General features: G+C 41.4%; 1 protein-coding gene across 3 annotated transcripts in view; it reads left to right on the top strand.

The window, feature by feature from the left end:
• The window catches only part of LOC106570074 (oxysterol-binding protein-related protein 10), a 103,508-nt gene that overhangs the window by 65,127 nt on the left and 17,593 nt on the right, over positions 1 to 20,788 (top strand). The window lies entirely within an intron of this gene.

The raw sequence follows: 20,788 nt of genomic DNA, 5'->3' as shown, positions 1-20,788 counted from the left end.
CATATACAAAAAAGTATTTTGGCTATACAGTATATATATATATATATATATATATATATATATATATATATATATATATATATATATACATACACACACACACACACACACACACACACACACGGTCATATTATACCATTAGAAAAAATATATTTAAGTTTCACCCTCTCTTTCTGCGTGACCCTTTAAGATATCATGAACATCATTTATTTATGCCTAACAAAAGTAAGACATATGCTGCCATATGCTGTACAAATTAACTGAAATCTACTAGCTTTTCTTATCACTAACCTTCATCAGACATGCTCAGCCCTGTCAGCCTCCAGCTTCTTTCCCTCCTTGTCTGCTGTGTTTTGACATGTATTGTTATTATACTCATTAATCAGTTTAAGTTTTAATTTGTTTTTTTGAACTGGTAAAATCTTAATTTCTCAACGGACTCGCCTTCAGCAGAGCTGCTGGCACTACTCTCTTGAAGAATTTCCGTATATCCATCTAACGCTAGTTGTTAGCTAGCCTACATTTGAGAAACTGAGGATAATACAATTACTTTGTGATCAACAATATGTCACCTTTTCTACAAATTATCTACTGATAATTGTTTTGCAATTTTTTATTTTTTTTTATTTTAATTTTACCTTTATTTAACCAGGTAGGCAAGTTGAGAACAAGTTCTCATTTACAATTGCGACCTGGCCAAGATAAAGCAAAGCAGTTTGGCACATACACCAACACAGAGTTACACATGGAGTAAAACAAACATACAGTCAATAATACAGTAGAAAATAAGTCTATATACAATGTGAGCAAATGAGGTGAGATAAGGGAGGTAAAGGCAAAAAAGGCCATGGTGGCAAAGTAAATACAATATAGAAAGTAAAACACTGGAATGGTAGATTTGTAGTGGAAGAAAGTGCAAAGTAGAAATAGAAATAATGGGGTGCAAAGGAGCAAAATAAATAAATACAGTAGGGGAAGTGGTAGTTGTTTGGGCTAAATTATAGATAGGCTATGTACAGGTGCGGTGATCTGTGAGCTGCTCTGACAGCTGGTGCTTAAAGCTAGAGGGAGATAAGTGTTTCCAGTTTCAATGGCAATGGCCTACTGAATGAAAGCAATTGAGTATGAAAAGATATGTGCATGATGAAACGTCATCAGTCTCATTTATAGCCTGGCACAGATAGCAAAACTACATGAAATACAACGTTAATTAGATATCATCGCCACATAACTTATGTCGAATTTAAAAGATACCATTAGCTAGCTCGCAATGTCTGTTACACAGGCAGCCTCACATCAAAACGTATTGGTTAACAAAGCTTTGATTATGACGAAAGTCTATAGTAGTGAATACTCTCTCTCTCTATTCTAACTTACAACAAATTCACATTGTAGCCTATGAATCCGTCCTGTCAGAGCCTTTTCCTGTCCGTTTATTGTTAGATAGCAGTCTCAAGCCACAGAAGTAGCTAACTTTAACCATAATGAACACGGAACCCAAACGTGCGCCATCGTGCATAAATTTATTTTGTCCCCCCACACCAAACGCGATCACGACTTGTAGGTTAAAATATCAAATCACTCAATATCAAACTCTGAACCAATGATATTAATTTGGGGACAGGTCAAAAAGCATTAAACATTTATAGCAATTTAGCTAGCTAGCTTGCTGTTGCTAGCTAATTTGTCCTGGGATATAAACATTGAGTTGTTATTTTACCTGAAATGCACAAGGTCCTCTACTCCACCAATTAATCCACACATAAAATGGTCAATTGAATCGTTTCTAGTCATCTCTCCTCCTTCCAGGCTTTTTCTTCTCTTGACTTTATATTGCGATTGGCAACTTTCATAAATTACATGCATTACCGCCACCGACCTATTTCGTCTTTCACTCATCCACGTGGGTATAACCAATGAGGAGATGGCACGTGGATACCTGCTTCTATAAACCAATGAGGAGAGGCAGGACTTGCAGCGTGATCTGCGTCAGAAATAGAACCGACTTCTATTTTAGCCCTTGGCAACGCAGACGTTCGTTGGCGCGCGCGCATGCAGTGTGGGTGCAATAATTGAATAATATAGATTTCTAAATGTATTTTGCAATGCTCGCGTCACAAAATACATTTAGAAATCTATATTATTCAATTATGGTGTATTCAGTCTGTAACAGTCACTAGCGCGTGCAGCAGCCTCTGCAGCAGCAGCCTTCTCCAGGTCCTAGTGCCAGCCCAGTAAGAAGTTTAAGATGCGATGGAAAGGTTGACGAAAAAAAAAATCACTGAGAAAATATATTGACTGATATATTGATTTATTTGAGGGGGGCTAATGAATATTTTAGGAGGGCTAAAGCCCCCCTAAAATAGGCCTAACAATGTCCCTGCTACATACTATATACTATTAGTTCATTTTAGTATACTGTAAAGGAACGGTATCCTTTCAGTTGCGCATACTAGTGCTACACCTGTCTACTGGAAGTTGATTCTGTTGCTATGCAACCTCTTGCTAGCTTGTTAGCGTAACAAATTACTAGCTAGACATTTTTGTGGTTGTAAATTCAATCTGGAGTGCCAGAGTGTGCTCTGGGCGTTCTTAAATTCAGAGCTTTGTCAGATTGTCATTCATAAATTCTGTGTTTCCCCTCTCGGAGCGTTCAGAGTGAACACTGGCCAAGGAGTTGGGTTGATCCGAGCATTCTGACCATCACAACAGCACTGCAGTCAAGCACACAAGCTAACTGGCTAGCTACTTCCAGACACAAATGAGAAATCCGGGAACTTTTGGCATACTAACTATATCCATACAATGACCAATAAGCATACTACATACTCAATTTACGTCACAAATAGTACGGTTAGTGTCGTAGTATGTTGGTCATATACCACATCCCCCGTGCCTTATTTATACTTCACTGGGTGTATAAATATGAAGCATCCGCTTGGCTTTTCCACTCACTAACAAATATGGTAGTAAGAGGAAGCCCACTGGCGGGCAGTGGGAGAAGATGGAGATGGATTTTGCCTACATTCTGCAAATGTTCTCATCGATGAAGCATTTGATCTCAATAAAGTTTTCTGTTCCCAGAAACACGTGCGTTTCACAGAGTAGGTGTTCCATATCGGAAATATGCAGGGCCAATAGGATCTCGCTAGCTCGTACTTGGCTCTGCACACCTCCTTGCTTGTTCTGCCCACTAGCAGTCATTTGTTCCCATTGGAAACGACAGGATGTGGTCTATCTTGGTTTAATTAGTTATTATAATATTTGATACAAGCAGTGGACACTATTTCTGTGCTTTTAGGGCCCAAAATGCAATTCTTCAGAAAATGGACTTGGCTTCACATCCTTTTCAGATTTGAAGAAAATGGCGGAAAATATGCAGCCGATAATTATGACAAATGTTAAGAAAATGTTGAGCAATGTAATAAAGTAATGACTTTTCAAACAAGTTACTTTACACATTATGTTGGCTGACAAGTTGTTAACTACGCTATCCTTATGAACCACATAGCATATCATTACACCAGTATGTTAGCTAGCTACCTAACATTAGTTGGCTACTAATACATCAAACTTGCCAGTATACTAACTATGTGCTATCTAACTAACTACCCAACGTTTATCGACCAGATTATTCACGTCATTCTTAGTTTAGCTAAGTGGTATAGTCATTGTGCGTTCTCAATGGACATTCAGGGGCTTTTGTAAAAATTTCAGCGCACTCTTGTCCCATCTGAGTGTACCAGTCCAGAGCGCAGAATAACTGATGAATTTACTTACGCTCAACACCCATTGAATATGGCCGGTGTCGGGAAACGTCTGCAAAAAAGCATAATTAAGTTGTTGCCAGCACCACAGTTACAGTCACCAATGCTCTGGATAACATGAAAACTGCCTAACCAGCTCTGCTAGGTTGAGTAAAATGGTCGAAGTGAGGTGTTCTCTCATTTGTGTCTGGAAGGAGCTAGCAAGCTTGCCAACGTTACCCAGTTAGCGTGGGTGGTCAGAATGCTCAAATCAACCCTACTCCTTGGCCAGAGCTTCAAATGTGCACTCTGAACCCCTCTGCCCCACTCTGAGCGCACTCTGGCATTCCAGATTGAATTTATGAGCACACCCCAAGTCATAAAATGTATAGCTAGTCATTTGTTATGCTAACAAGCTAGCAAGATGTTGCATATTGTTAGGGTTGAACTGGCTATTTGTATGCATAACCTTTATAATATACCGGGGAAGCTATGCTACAATATTAAATATATAAACTACGAGTAAATCAACTGTTGAAGACAAGAAGAACTACAACCGGCAACAGGAAGTGCGTCACGACGCTGGGATCAGCCTGCACGCCGACGACAGGAGGAGCAAGTTTAAACCACGCTCCTCCTCCCTCGGACAGGCCAGCATTGAGCGGGAACTATCTCTGTCAGAGTATAAAAGAGAGAACAATAGAATGTGACGTCCTCTTCTCTGTTTGTCCTGCGAGGTAAAACAGCGAGACCGTATATACGAACAACCCATTTACCACACACGTGTTTGCATTAATTAAAGTACAAATAAATCAGAAGTTACTATGTGTTGACTATTTTGTTCTGATACCAGAAACGAACTGTCGCAACTTTAACAATAGCAACAGCATCAACTTCGGGTAGACAGGCGAAGCGCTAGTAAGCTCAACTGAAAGGAAACCGTTCGTTTACAGTAAAATGAACTAATAGTGTGTAGCATATACACATTAAGTATGTAGTATACAGTATGTTAATATGGGTATTCAAACACAGCTATAGTTTTTAATGAATTTTAGGTAATTTCAGAAATGTCAAATTTTGTTATAAAATACATAAATCTAAATAGTCAAGCAATGGACCTAAACACTGTCTGGGGTACTGACTAACATCCAGGAAAGTGTTTATAAAGGGACCAGAAGTGTTTTTGGATGATCTTCCCCTTTATTGATTTGGAACCCACAGGGTATAAGATAAAACATTCCACTAAATACATTGAGGCATTATACATTGGCTTTGGTACATGCATTTGACAGGCTTATTACATTCACCAACCTACACCTACCCACACATCCCTCACACATTGCACTTGGACCTATGCACACAAAAATACATTCAGGGATTATTCCTCTCCAGTAGAGGGTAGCAAAAGATGATGATGTGAAGTCTGAATGAATGGATACTGCCAAGTACAAACGTGAGATGTCATATCTTAAACAACATTCACTGTGTCGTTGTCATGGTAATGCAGTATATACCGTCATTATGGGGGTAAAAAAAAAAACAGAGCCTTAATCAGTTTTAATTTCAGAGAGAAAAAAAAGCAAATGTATCCCCGTAAGCAAGATCCCTGTCAGAAAACAGCACAACACGTCACAACCTCTTCACCAGCCGCTTGCCTCTACCGTCTTTCAGACAGGTAGGCGGGTAGAAGGATCCACCTGTGACTCATCCTGAGTACTTTATCTACACTCCTTATTAAACTCTCGCAATGCTCCTCGTCACTGAGACCTAATAGAACACCTGACAACTAGAAACACTTCCTCAAAGTTGTCTCACTTCAGTCTCACTACAAAGCTCCGGCACCATCTCCCTCTCTGTGTTTAGAACGCTCATTACTTTGGCTGAGACGGCTCGGAGACTTCAGAGGGCTCACAACCCACTTTGTCTGACTCTGATTTTGAGTTTTCTGCCCGTTTTTGTCTGTGTCTTCTGAGCGAAAGTAATTAGAGGTTTGGTTCTGTATTGTGTTTTGACAGCCCTGTGTTTTCAAAGGGGTTTTGAGGGGGTGATGTTTCTACGCTAATCCTCTAGCTATGAGTTGTTGTTGAAATATGGCGGCGCTTGTACAAGTGTGTGGTGTAAAATGCTATCGTTATGTATTAATTAATCTCTTGTTTGGCTTTATTCAGGTTTTTACGTCAGAGCAACTAGGACTTTGGAAATGTCCAAATGTGAAACTATAACCTTACATAAATGTTGGCTTGTCTGAGACAGAACATAGAGTTGTGTGGGAGAAATGGAAATAATTGACTCATTGTCAGTTAAGCTGCCATGACCTGTCCAGGGCCCCGAACTCTGTCACTGTACTTGTCATGATGAGTTTTGTGATTCCAATGAGAACCACAGAGCAGCACATAAGGATAAGAAAAATAATCATATTGATGAGAAAATCGAGTCTAAAATCATTATCCCAAACTTTCGTTCACATTCATTTCAATCGTGACATTGGGAGAAATGAATGATGCACTGTAAGAAAATGGTATTCAGTCCAGTGTAATGTCTTTGAGCGCTCTCTCTCTCTCTCTCTCTCTCTCTCTCTCTCTCCTGTGCGTATGTGTACGTATTGTTTAGTCAAACAAGTGTGTGTGTGTGTGTGTGTGTGTGTGTGTGTGTGTGTGTGTGTGTGTGTGTGTGTGTGTGTGTGTGTGTGTGTGTGTGTGTGTGTGTGTGTGTGTGTGTGTGTGTGTGTGTGTGTGTGTGTGTGTGTGTGTGTGTGTGTGTATGAGCAAAGGTCCCCTCATGAAATGCCTCCCTGATGAAACTCCTCATGATTATTTATAAATGAAGAAGCTAGGCCTTGCTCCCAGCTTTACTTGCCTCGGGAGCATATTTGGACGGTCTGATACTAGCTAGCCCAATTGATATGGGCTTTGATCCAGTCAATGCATCCGTAATCATTGTAGATCTCATTCTAGTCTTGGCGTTGGATCTGTTAGATTTATATGGCCTAGGTTTCAAATACATACATTTTGCAAGTAACATGTCCCTGTGCATTTGTTTTTGGCTGTTCTGTATGCACGTTGGCACTCGGCCTGTTTTGGTTGGGTAGCAGCCTGTGCTGTTTGAGGTTGCAGCTTGGACCCGTGGTCCTGACAGGGCTGCAGCCTGTGGAGACTGGAGACTGAGAGGAGAGTGCATCTTAGGATAGCAGGCATTGCTAGTGGGGAGAGGGAGATGAGCAGGGTAGTAGCAGCTGGGAAGGAAAGCCCTTGGGAAGAAGAAGAGTGGCAAGCGTGTTGGTGTTTTTAGATGTTGTATTTGGCCTGACACGATGACCAATAATGCAGCTTAAAAATGGTTAGTGTAATACATATACCGTAAAACAGAATGTATATTTTGTTGTTGTTGTGAGGCAGACGAGTAAGGGTGTGAGGATGGAAGATCTGCGGGGGTACTGTAATTTTGGAGAGAAGATGGAGCTAGATGGATGAAGAGAGAGATGTGTGCATTGAGTGCGTACATTCACTCTCTGTCTGGATGATTTTCTTAGGTGATTTTCTTTTGTAATTATCTTTTTATTAGAATTGCATTTTATCTTAACAGGGCTTACATAGACAACCAAACAAAGTGCACAACACAGACTAGGTGCAATGAAAGGAATAAGGATACAGTAAAACATTATATAAGATGTCGGTCATAAAATAAAATGTGACAATTATAATATGGGGCATTTATGGGAGGTTATCTACATAGGACCACAATGGAGATCAGATTTTCCTAAATTGATCAGATTTCTGGTGTAAATCAAAGGTAAGTTTTTCTAAGGGTAGAATAGCAGATGGTACTTGAGGTGTGGACCACAATAACAATATAAATTTTTTGGATAAGTTAACAAGGGTATTGAACAGACGTTCAGAGTCAGGGTCAAACACAACATTACAATCAAAGTAGAGTAAATAAAAATTCAGTCAAAGAGCAAATTGTCTATCTAAGATCCTCTGGATGTGTAAATGAATATAATTCCAACAAGTGGATTCTGCTATAGTGATGCATCAGAAAACATTATTTGGAGGACAGGTAAAATGTAGTTATTGTATGCTTATGGAGGTGCATTTGGGGTAGACCCTTTCGCAGATAAAGATCCAGTCTTCCTCACCAAACGCATGTCAAGATTAAGGGAAATCGGTGACCAGAGTGATACTGTATATGGTCTGGAATCTGCAAGTATCTCCTTGCATCTTTCCTAGCTAAGAGTGTATTATGTACTGTAAAATTGTCAGATAAGGCCTGGATCTTATCAAAGCTATTAATAAATGGTAAGGAAGCTATTGGTCTTGGGTGACATTCTATTGATTCCATCCCAACCCAAAGTCTCTAAAACTGGAAACACTTATCTCCCTCACTAGCTTTAAGCACCAGCTGTCAGAGCAGCTCACAGATTACTACACCTGTACATAGCACATCTATAATTTAGCCCAAACAACTAACTCTTCCCCTACTGTATTTATTTATTTATTTATTTTGCTCCTTTGCACCCCATTATTTCTATTTCTACTTTGCACTTTCTTCCACTGCAAATCTACCATTCCAGTGTTTTACTTGCTATATTGTATTTAATTTGCCACCATGGCCTTTTTTGCCTTTACCTCCCTTATCTCACCTCATTTGCTCACATTGGGCATAGACTTATTTTTCTACTATATTTAACTCCATGTGTAACTGTGTTGTTGTATGTGTCAAACTGCTTGCTTTATCTTGGCCAGGTCGCAATTGTAAATGAGAACTTGTTCTCAACTTGCCTACCTGGTTAAATAAAGGTGAAATAAAAAAAGTGAGTTGCGCCTGTCTAGGAACCAACTTATCATGTGCTTGATTTGAGCAGACCAGTAATATAGTTGCAGATTTGGCAGAGACCCCTCCTAAATCCTTAGCCTTAATTAGTTTGGTCAATTTGGTTTTAGGTTTCATATTGTTCCAGATATATTTATATATTTTTGGCATTGACCACCTTAATCTTGCCAAAGAGAGTTTGGTAGGGCAGACCAGTTAACCAGGTCCTGTTTAATCTTTGTGAGCAAAGGCATATCATTTGAAGTGAACAGGTCTTTAAGACTTGGAATGGAATGGAAATATCGTTTCTAAGTTGACGGTAGAGGGGATATTCAAAGGTAAAGCCATGGATTTATCCACATTAATTTTGTACCCTGACAGGTTACCATATTCAGATATGACGTCCATTACTGCAGTGACAGAGGTCTCTGGTTTAGACATGGTTACTGTATATGACAAATGAGAACAGAGCAGGAGATAAAGGACAGCCTTGACCACAGCCCCTACCGATAGGAAATCTTTCTGATAGCTTACCATTTGTGTTAACTGCCACTGATGGTTCAGAATAAAAACACATTTTCTTTCACTGGAACTAAGGGGTCTAGCCCGAACCATGCATTCGGGCAGGTAGCGTTTTCCTGGCATCCGCAAAATCTAGATTAGTCCTTCGGACTGCAAGATGGTGGAGCGTGATTCATCACTCCAGAGAACGCGTTTCCACTGCTCCAGAGTCCAATGGCGGCGAGCTTTACACCACTCCAGCCAACGCTTGGCATTGGGCATGGTGATCTTAGGCTTATGTGCGGCTGCTCGGCCATGGAAACCCAATTCATTAAGCTCCCGACAAACAGCTATTGTGCTGGCGTTGCTTCCAGAGGCAGTTTGGAACTTGGTAGTGAATGTTGCAAACGAGGACAGACGATTTTTACGCGCTATGTGCTTCAGCACTCGCCCGTCCTGGTCTGTGAGCTTGTGTGGCCTACCATTTCGCGGCTGAGCCATTGTTGCTTCTAGACATTTCCACTTCACAATAACAGCACTTACAGTTGACCGGGGCAGCTCTAGCAGGGCAGAAATTTGACGAACTGACCTGTTGGATAGGTGCCATCCTATGACGGTGCCACGTTGAAAGTCACTGAGCTCTTCAGTAAAGGCCATTCTACTGCCAATGTTGTTTATACACCTGTCAGCAACGGGTGTGGCTGAAATAGCCAAATCAACTACTTTGAATGTGTCCACATACTTTTGGCCATGTAGTGTAGCTCTCTCCATACGTCTACTAAACCAGATGAATCACAAATGCTTCTAAGAGTATTTCAGGCTCTATGATTCCAGACTGGAGCGGTTGATGATTTATTCAATTTACCCACAGTACAGTTCAAATCTCCTGCTATAAACCCAAGTCCCTTGAAGGAGTTGATTAAATAATAATGTCAGACATCAATTTGGGGGAGTATTTGTTCGGGCCATATACATTTAGTATAGTAATATGTTAACCCAGAATATTTCCTGTAATCAAAATAAATCCTCCTTCAGGGTCTGTGTCCCTGAATTGGAAAATGTTTATTTCCAAGGATATCTGTGCCTCTTTTGTTTGAACTAAAATAAGAAAAATTCACCTGGCCCACCCAGTTAGGGTTGAATGGCAGGAACCAGGGCCAATTGTGCACCGCCCTTTGGGACTCCCAATCACGGCCGGATGCGATACAGCCTGGATAATGCCTGGAATTGGAACTGTAAAATTATATGCATTGTCTAAATATGGCTTCTCTACAGTCTCCGCATGATGAATCAACGCTCAGGGTGGGAACAGACAGCCGATCTAAGTATGGAGCACAGTTGACAATGCATGTAGACCTATCATCTCATCATGGTAACTTTTTTTCTTGTGACAAGTAGTCCTACATTTGCTGCAGCATAGTCTATGCTACATTAATGTAAAGACTGAATGCAAGTCTAATTTACCCATCGCCATCTGGCTTTCGGGGTCACCTTGTTTTTTAATTGTAACGATTTATTTATTTTTTATTGCAGCTGCAGAGTTAAGTACCGGGGTCCCGCTAGCGGGACAACTTCCGGTGAAACTGGAGGGCGCGTAATTCAAATAAATTGTAATAAATATGATGGATTTTAAACATTTTGGTACAGTGTCTTATATCGGCTGAAAGCTTAAATTCCTGTTAATCTAACTGCACTGTCTGATTTACAGTAGCTATTACAGCAAAAACATGCCATGTGATTGTTTGAGGACGGCGCCCCACATCAAAATATTTTTCATACATTCACATATAAAGATTAAATATTCACTTACTTTTTGAAAATCTTCCTCTGATTTGTCATCCAAAGGGTCCCAGCTATAACATGTAGTGTCGTTTTGTTAGATAAAATCCTTCTTTATATCCCAAAAAGTCTGTTTAGTTGGCGCCATCGATTTGAGTAATCCACTCATTCAACTTGTAGAGAAAGGAATCTGTAAATCTACCCCTAAACTTTGTTTCAACAAGTCAAAATATGTTTCTATTTACTCCTGAGATACCCTAAAATGTAATCAAACTATAATATTTATTTTCGGAAAGAAGTATGTTCAATAGGAAACCTATTTTAGCAGGTGCGTCCTGTCTTCATGGTGCGCGCAAACACGGATTTCCAAGACTGCGTCCTTCTACTAAAACTGTTATTTCTTATTAGTTTTTGAAGTTACAAGCCTGAAACCTTGAACATAGACTGCTGAAACCCTGTGGAAGCCATAGGAAGCCAGGGAGCTATTTTACAATATGAGCTTTCTCTTGCATTTCTAAGAGGATGGTCTCTCTCAAAAACTAATTCAGGTTGGTTTTTCTTTGGATTTTCTCCTACCATATCTATTGTATTATATTCTCCTACATTATTTTAACATTTCTACAAACTTCAAAGTGTTTTCTTTCCAATGGTACCAATTATATGCATATCCTGGCCTCAGGGCTGATCTACAGGCAGTTTACTTTGGGCACATCATTCAGGTGAAAATTGAGAAAAAAGGGGCCTAGTCCTAAGAAGTTTTAAAACAGCCTGCTTTAAATCAGTTCACGCAGAGCAGTCTTTCTCTCTCTCCATCAACTCCATTCAAATTGTATCCAAAATAGATAATCCTGTTCCAGATTGATATACAGCCTTATGTATAGATGACCTAGCCTACTTTTTTCAGGTAATAAATGCAATGCAGTATTAGCCTTATATTTAGCTAATTAATAATGGATTATGCATAATAAGCTTTAAAGTTAGAGCCTCTGACTCTTGTGCAATACGCAAGTACCTGTGCTCCGCTGGCCTCTCATTAAAAACCGCTCCTTAGCTCTTGGAGTCCCATGCAGGAGAAGCTAGACTAGAATAGCTTGCTGGACATCATTTTTTGTTGTTGTTGCATTTCTTATAGCAATAGACTAGGGATGCAAGCTCTTTTTTTTCTGAATGTTAAATACAACAGCCAATAGAACTCAGGTAGTTTGAAAGAAGAGCGAACATGTGATGGTGGTAGGCTATAACAGCTATTTATTCAGACCCATAACCCATAAGCCTTCTGCATTTAATTATAGTACTATATTATTCAAGGATGTCATTATAATGATGAGGATAAGGACAACGAAACGTATTTCATTTAACTGTTAAAAGGAATAAAGCAACCTTAGAGAGAGAGAAGAGGTAGGCTAATAACTTTACTGATTATACAAATAGGCCCATTATATTTCAAAATCAAATTCGCTAGCCTATACTTGTAACTTTGTAGGCCACATGTGCTGCACCAGAATCGCATGTTCTCTTCTGCTTTATCATGGTTTGAACGATGTGTGTAATTCCAGTCCATATAATACATTATAATACAGTACAGTAATACAGTTCACACTCAAAAAGATTAGCCTACTGGAGCTAGTTTAATTTATTTACTCAAGAGAGTATATACAGTGCATTCGGAAAGTATTCAGTCCCCTTGACTTTTTCCACATTTTGTTATGTTACAGCCTTACTCTAAAATTGAGTAAAATGTTTTTTCCCCTCACCAATCTACACACAATACCCCATAATGACAAAGCAAAGCAACCTATTTAAAAAAAAAAACATTCAAAGACTTGTCCCGAAGCCACTCCTGCGCAGTCTAGGCTGTGTGCTTAGGGTCGTGAAACTTTACCCCAGTCTGAGGTCACGAGCGCTCTGGAGCAGGTTTTCATCAAGGATCTCTCTGTACTTTGCTCCGTTCATCTTTCCCTCGATCCTGACTAGTCTCCCAGTCCCTGCTGCTGAAAAACATCCCCACAGCATGATGCTGCCACCACCATGCTTCACCGTAGGGATGGTGCCAGGTTTCCTCCAGACGTGACGCTTAGCATTCAGGCCAAAGAGTTCAATCTTGGTTTCATCAGTACAGAGAATCTTGTTTCTCATGGTCTGAGAGTCTTTAGATGCCTTTTGGTAAACACCAAGCGGGCTGTCATGTGCCTTTTACTGAGGAGGGGCTACCACTCTACCATAAAGGCACAATCGACACAATCCTGTCTTGGAGCTCTACGGACAATTTCATGGCTTGGTTTTTGCTCTGACATGCACTATCAACTATGGGACCTTATATAGACAGGTGTGTCCCTTTCCAAGTCATGTCCAATCAATTACATTACAACAGGTGGATTCCAATCAAGTTGTGGAAACATCTCAAGGATGATTAATGGAAACAGGATGCACCTGAGCTCAATTTCGAGTCTCATAGCAAAGGGTCTGAATACTTATGTAAATAAGGTATTTCAGTTTTTCATTCAAAAAAATGTTCCAAGGATTTCTAAAAACCTGTTTTCCCTTTGTCATTATAGGGTATTGTTTGTAGATTGAAGAGGAATTTTTATTTATTTAATACATTTTAGAATAAGGCTGTAACGTAACAATGTGGAAAAAGTCAAGGGGTCTGAATACTTTCCGAATGCACTATAGCTAGCTACATCTATGGGCTTTTGTGTTTTTCTGTCATGTTTAATGTGCAGTAGCCTATATCAAATATGTATTGGATAACGGCACAATCATTTGGGCTTTTTTGGGCTTGGGCTCATTAAATGTCGTTAATGTAGGTCTCATAAAATGTATTTAATATATGGCTCATCAGGTTCAGGTAGCATCAGGTTTGAATTTTCATGCTGATCAAAGCTCTAATCATATCCAAACATTGTTACCCTTTATGCTTTTGAATGACAATTCTGGTTTTGGCGGGAAATACTGGGTTACCCGGGAGAAAAGTTATTTATTCTCGGGAAAAGATCATTAGTAGGAGGATGAATATATACCTTTCATAATAATTCCCCTAATGTTATTAGCCTACCTCGTCTTTCTCTCTATATTGTTGCTTCATCCCTTCCTCTTCCATTGCATTTATTACCTGAACGATGTAGTCAAGGACATCTATATACAGTATATAGGGGTATATATCAATCTAAAACAGAATTTATTTTGGATGCAATTTAAACGGAGTTGATGGAAAGAGAGAAAGACTGCGATAGAGGGCTTGCGTGTGGACTGATTTAAAGCAACAATATTTGAGTGATGAAACAGCTTAAACGCTGCAGCTGCAATAAACAAGAAATCTTTACAATTAAAAAACAAGGTGACCCCGAAAGCCAGATGGAGATCGGTAAATTAGACTTGCATTGTCTTTATATTACTGTAGCATAGGCTATGCTGCATCAAATGTAGGCCTACCTGTCACAGTAAAAAAGTTACCATGATAAGATGATATGTCTATATGCATTGTGAACTGTGCTCCATACTGAGATGGGATGTCTGTCCCCACCCAGAGCGTTGATTTATCATGCGGAGGCTGTAGAGAAGCCATATTTTGACATTGCATATAATTTAAAAGTCCCATTTCACACCATGCTGTTCATATAAATAATTTATTAGAATTTACCGGTTTCTCGCAGTTATTTATCCTGGGAAAGGATCAAGCTCGGTAACTGGGTTCCCGAAATTCAACCCTAGAGCGTAGTGTAGCCATTTCTGCACGCATAGTGAATAGCATCTCCATAACTTTAGCATCCGCCATCTTGTTGCTAGTCTTCGTCGTGTCTTCTTGTTTAACGATTAATCTCGTTTTCCCAGTTCCAGTCATATTCAAGAATGCCATCCAAATGTTGCTAGAGCCAGGAGATGTGCAAAGTGTGTACTCATTTTGAAAGATAAAAGGTTAAAACATAAAAGTATCGACCCTTAGTGGAGAGGCCTCGGAACACGTCTTCACGTAGCCATGTTGAAACCACACTCCCTTTTCAGGTTATTTTTGACATTTTTGCATCAGCCTCAAGGGTTCATAGTACTTTTCTTTGTCTTCGATTTTGGCTCTGTTTTTATTGCAATTCCTTGTCAGGCCAAATACAACATCTAAAAACACCAACACGCTTGCCACTCTTCTTCTTCCCAAGGGCTTTCCTTCCCAGCTGCTACTACCCTGCTCATCTCCCTCTCCCCACTAGCAATGCCTGCTATCCTAAGATGCACTCTCCTCTCAGTCTCCAGTCTCCACAGGCTGCAGCCCTGTCAGGACCACGGGTCCAAGCTGCAACCTCAAACAGCATTTACACTTCTTCCCAAGCCTGTGCTATCTCTTTTTTGAAAGTAAGAAAGAAGAGCATACGTCCCTTCATGACCTCTCCATTGGAAGACCTGTATGGCTCCTTATATATAATGGCTTATTAGACAGTTTACAGTATAGACAGCTAAAGATATAGGCATCAATTGTTTTAGCCCATCCAATTACACGTCTCAGAGTTGGAGTGCTGATCTAGGACCAGCTTTGCTTTTTAGATCAAAATGAATAAGATTACCTAGATCAGCATAAATATGGGCCCTGAGCAGCTCACATCTGATCCAGGTCCTCTCTATGGATATTTATCAGTGTTGGAGAGGCAGACAGCGCAGCTCTTTCCCGCCTGTGCTGATCAACATGCCAGGGTGTGAATTCACACTGCTTCTGTTTTATCTGTCAATATCCAAACAGAGCGAGACAGCACAGTATGAACCGGAGTTCTCAGTTTGTCTGTCAAGTGCTCCGAGGCTAATCCATTCTCTGACAATGCCTCTGGTGATTCTATTCACTGAGTTGACATTATTACCCAGGTTGCTATCGGAGAAAAGTTCTGGATGTTTAGCTCCTTCGTTTGAAATTCGTAGAAACTGAAGCAGCTGTTTAAGTGAGCAGTTCAGAGACGACAACAAAAAAGAAATGGCTCAGAACTAATGAAGACGTTGTTTCGGCTGACTGAACACAAAAAAAATCAAATGTACTTTACTACAACAAAGTTGACATCTCACTGTGTTTCCAAAGATCTAATAACTAATTGAGTGACTTTTTCAGCATGTGAAACAAAGGGGAACAGAGGGGGGAAAGCGCCTGCGCCAGGTATGTGCTGAAAAGGTGAAGGTGACACAAGGACAGTTCCATTATATCAAAAGGTCAGTATTTGCGGGAAGGAATGAGTGAGGGAGGGGAGCAGCGATAGAGGAACAGGGGGATGTCATGACATTTGGCGGAGAAGTGGAGGGTGAGGAGGAAGAGGATAGGGATGAAGGTGGATGTCGAATGGACCTAAAAGGTTAGTCTGCTCAAGTCAAGTGGAAGAAAGAGTTTGCCTTTGAAGTGAGAGCATGACCAGACTTTCCCCCTATCCCAGCTATCCGCCCACACACTCCCCTGACACCTTAAGAGAGGGAGAGAGCAAAGAGAGAGAGGAGAGGAGGGGAGGGGGGGGGGGGGCGCATGGGAAGGGTAACAGAAGAGGGAGCTAGTTAAGGAGAGGGAACGTGTGATAAAAAAACAGAGTGTGGTGAATGAGGAGAGAGAGGAAGGATGAATGAAAAAGACCTGCAGTGTTCAGTGACATACTGTGGGAAGAAAGATAACACATTTTTAAAAAGCTTATGAGAGAGAAAGAAGAGTGAAAGTGCAAAAGAAAGAGTGTGAAAGGGAGAGAGAGAAAAAGAGCGATAGAGATAGTGTTGTTTGAAAGCCGCCCACCATACAGTAGCTCCTGCAGAACCAGGGCTGATGGGGTCTCCAGAGCTGCCAAACTGCTGCTTAATTAAGCCGGCTGATCCACACCGTCGTGTGACAGCCAGGAGAGGAGAAGTATGGGGGAGAGGAGAAGAGGGAAGCGTAGGGAAACACGAGGGATGAGGGGGATGGAGGGATGGAGGGAACGGGCCACGTTACAGGGTCTCTCCCCCTCAGAGTGGAGTGGGCAGCAGAGAGAGAGAGAGAGAGAGAGAGACTATGCAGCTGTACTACAGTGCCTTTACTTTCACCCTTCTCGCCTCGACATGCACTAGACTAGGGTGTTTACAACCTCCTCCACCAGCGCACAGCTTTAACTGAATATCATTTTAATGGTAGAATTGTGTTCCGGAGATTTTTGTCTTTGTAGTACCTTCTGCAGCAGTGGGTAGAAACTCTGTTCCAGGACATTGTGGACACCTGGTGTGGAACTGTGTGTCTGTGATCGGTGTGTCTTTCATACATACACAAACAGCATACTGGAGATGAGATCCAGCTGTACTGAGAGCAAGCCTGTGTCTTCTCATCCATGCAGCGTAAGTGAGGGTGTTTAAAGTTAGACTGTGTGTGTGAGTGTATTTAGTATGCGTGAGGGGGATAGATGTGTTTTGAGGTAAAGAGAGTGAGATTGCAGCAAGAGGAGCAAATTCTGTGCTTTGCATATTTTGTGGCACACTTGAAAGCTGTTCTAATGTTTTATGGAATGGAGAGTGACGCTCAGTTTGTTTCTTTCAAGTAGTATTTTGTTGTTAAAATAGATGATGACATGAGCCTTTATCCTGACACGTTGGTTTGTCTGTCTCTGTGATATTGACCAACGGAGTGTCTACTCTGCCTCCATTTGACCGCAAAATGCTGTTCTTGTTTTTGTTGCACTGATAAAATCAATGCTGTGGATAGAAGTTGATGAGCCATGTAGGGAAGTGCTTTTGCTGAGCTATGTGTTCTGTATTCTCCTGGAACAAGATGACGTAGAGCACGGTCCGTTCTAACGAGTAACTACCTCTGTAGTTTGATCAACTGTCAGACCCTATAACAGTGAAGGCAGAAACCCTATAGACTTTGTGCCAACCCCAATCATATGTATAAACCTCCAATTCCATGAAAACAAGTGGACACATTTAGTGACTTGGTAGTCAAGTGGTATTGGCGGCCATCAATGTATTCCTATACAGCTGAGTGCTTTGGTTGTTTCTGTTGTACAGTAACAAAGACTACATTGTTTATCTTTTCTCCCAGCGTATGTTCCTCATTAGCAACATGTCATGTCTACAGTGTTGAGGAGAGTAGACCTGCTTGCATAACTCAATGGATAGAGGTAGAACTGAGTTGGCCTCTCAAGGAATTTCCGCTTGTTATTAAGAGCCATTTTAATTAGTTAGTGTGTTGGAATCACAACAGACCTCCCACCGCCTTCTTTTCCCCTTTCTAGCTATTTATATCCCTCTGCTGAGAGAGAGAGAGAGAGAGAGAGAGAGAGAGAGAGAGAGAGAGAGAGAGAGAGAATGAAATATTCAGGTGACAGAAAGGCAGATTCCTCCTGGTGAGTTTTCTCTTTGTTCCCTCTGTTTCTTTATTTTCTCTCTTCTCACTCCATTATGTCGCTCTAGGAGTATCTCTATTCTTAACACAAGTAGAATAAGCTCCTGATATCGGAGTTAGTCATGTATGCATTTACCAAGTAATGGTTCATTCTGTTTGTATAATGCATTACAGGCTGTAATTTACAGAGAACCGTATTCTGTCCCACATTCATGTCCCTTTTCATTGCAGGCTGTCAGATGCATACGCATACTGTACTGTACATTGTTAGAAAAACAAATAAAAAGAGAGGGAGAGTGGAGAAGGAAGGAAGAGGAGGAGAAGAAGATAGTTTTGGTTGGCCACAGACTCTGGAGCACTTTCTTACATTATATATTAGGCTTTGTGCCTTTGAGATATCGAAGGCACTAGGGCTCTTCTTTAACCTATATTGGATCTGCTTCCAGCTGAATGCTGGAACACAAATGGAGGCCACAACCCTGTCCACGTTCACTGCTCCATATCAACTATATCAAAGCCTTGTGACGGCATTGTGAGTCTGTACCGGAGGCACTAAGCTGTTGCAAGGAATCAGGCAGTGCACTCTCAGGGAAATTCTCTGAGGTATACCTTGACCCCCTGCGTGTTGCCGAACCATCATTTTAGGGAAGGAAATGTAAAGAAGTGTGAATGTGGTAGGAATATGTCAGTGATAAATGGAACAAGAATGTATGGAACAATTAAATTGGTTGTGTTCCCCTGCCTGGTATTTAAAGGGTTCCTTTGTCCATGACAGAAAATTATTTCACCACCCCATTCCTTTTTCCACGCAACTTCATCTAAGGATGTAGAGTGAGTTTCCTGTAAACAGTATATGTTAAATTCCTTTTCTTTTAGACATTTATAGACTGATCTTCTTTTTTTATAATCTGCTAAACCGTTATAATTATAACTGGCTATACTTATTTCACCCCTTACCATAACTAGATACTATTCTCAGTCTCAATGGACCATAATTAGTGCCTGTAGAGCTTTCAAATGTCTGATACAAATGTAGCAATATTTGTTTTATTCCCTCACCTGTTTGCCTGTGAGCCGATGCCACAGATGTTCGAAAATGTTGTCAAAATATACTGCTCAAAAAAATAAAGGGAACACTTAAACAACACATCCTAGATCTGAATAAAATAAATAATCTTATTAAATACTTTTTCTTTTACATAGTTGAATGTGCTGACAACAAAATCACACAAAAATAATCAATGGAAATCCAGTTTATCAACCCATGGAGGTCTGGATTTGGAGTCACACTCAAAATTAAAGTGGAAAACCCCACTACAGGCTGATCCAACTTTGATGTAATGTCCTGAAAACAAGTCAAAATGAGGCTCAGTAGTGTGTGTGGCCTCCACGTGCCTGTATGACCTCCCTACAACGCCTGGGCATGCTCCTGATGAGGTGGCGGATGGTCTCCTGAGGGATCTCCTCCCAGACCTGGACTAAAGCATCCGCCAACTCCTGGACAGTCTGTGGTGCAACGTGGCGTTGGTGGATGGAGCGAGACATGATGTCCCAGATGTGCTCAATTGGATTCAGGTCTGGGGAACGGGCGGGCCAGTCCATAGCATCAATGCCTTCCTCTTGCAGGAACTGCTGACACACTCCAGCCACATGAGGTCTAGCATTGTCTTGCATTAGGAGGAACCCAGGGCCAACCGCACCAGCATATGGTCTCACAAGGGGTCTGAGGATCTCATCTCGGTACCTAATGGCAGTCAGGTAGCCTCTGGCGAGCACATGGAGGGCTGTGCGGCCCCCCAAAGAAATGCCACCTCACACCATGACTGACCCACCGCCAAACCGGTCATGCTGGAGGATGTTGCAGGCAGCAGAACGTTCTCCACGGCGTCTCCAGACTCTGTCACGTCTGTCACGTGCTCAGTGTGAACCTGCTTTCATCTGTGAAGAGCACAGGGCGCCAGTGGCGAATTTGCCAATCTTGGTGTTCTCTGGCAAATGCCAAACGTCCTGCACGGTGTTGGGCTGTAAGCACAACCCCCATCTGTGGACGTCGGGCCCTCATACCACCCTCATGGAGTCTGTTTCTGACCGTTTGAGCAGACACATGCACATTTGTGGCCTGCTGGAGGTCATTTTGCAGGGCTCTGGCAGTGCTTCTCCTGCTCCTCCTTGCACAAAGGCGGAGGTAGCGGTCCTGCTGCTGGGTTGTTGCCCTTCTACGGCCTCCTCCACGTCTCCTGATGTACTGGCCTGTCTCCTGGTAGCGCCTCCATGCTCTGGACACTACGCTGACAGACACAGCAAACCTTCTTGCCACAGCTCGCATTAATGTGCCATCCTGGATGAGCTGCACTACCTGAGCCACTTGTGTGGGTTGTCGACTCTGCCTCATGCTACCACTAGAGTGAAAGCACCGCTAGCATTCAAAAGTGACCAAAACATCAGCCAGGAAGCATAGGAACTGAGAAGTGGTCTGTGGTCCCCACCTGCAGAACCACTGCTTTATTGGAGGTGTCTTGCTAATTGCCTATAATTTCCACCTGTTGTCTATACCATTTGCACAACAGCATGTGAAATTTATTGTCAATCAGTGTTGCTTCCTAAGTGGACAGTTTCACAGAAGTGTGATTGA

The sequence above is a fragment of the Salmo salar genome, chromosome ssa14 (assembly GCF_905237065.1).
Source record: "Salmo salar chromosome ssa14, Ssal_v3.1, whole genome shotgun sequence".
NCBI lineage: Eukaryota > Metazoa > Chordata > Actinopteri > Salmoniformes > Salmonidae > Salmo > Salmo salar.
This window is presented reverse-complemented; position numbering and strand designations above follow the sequence as displayed.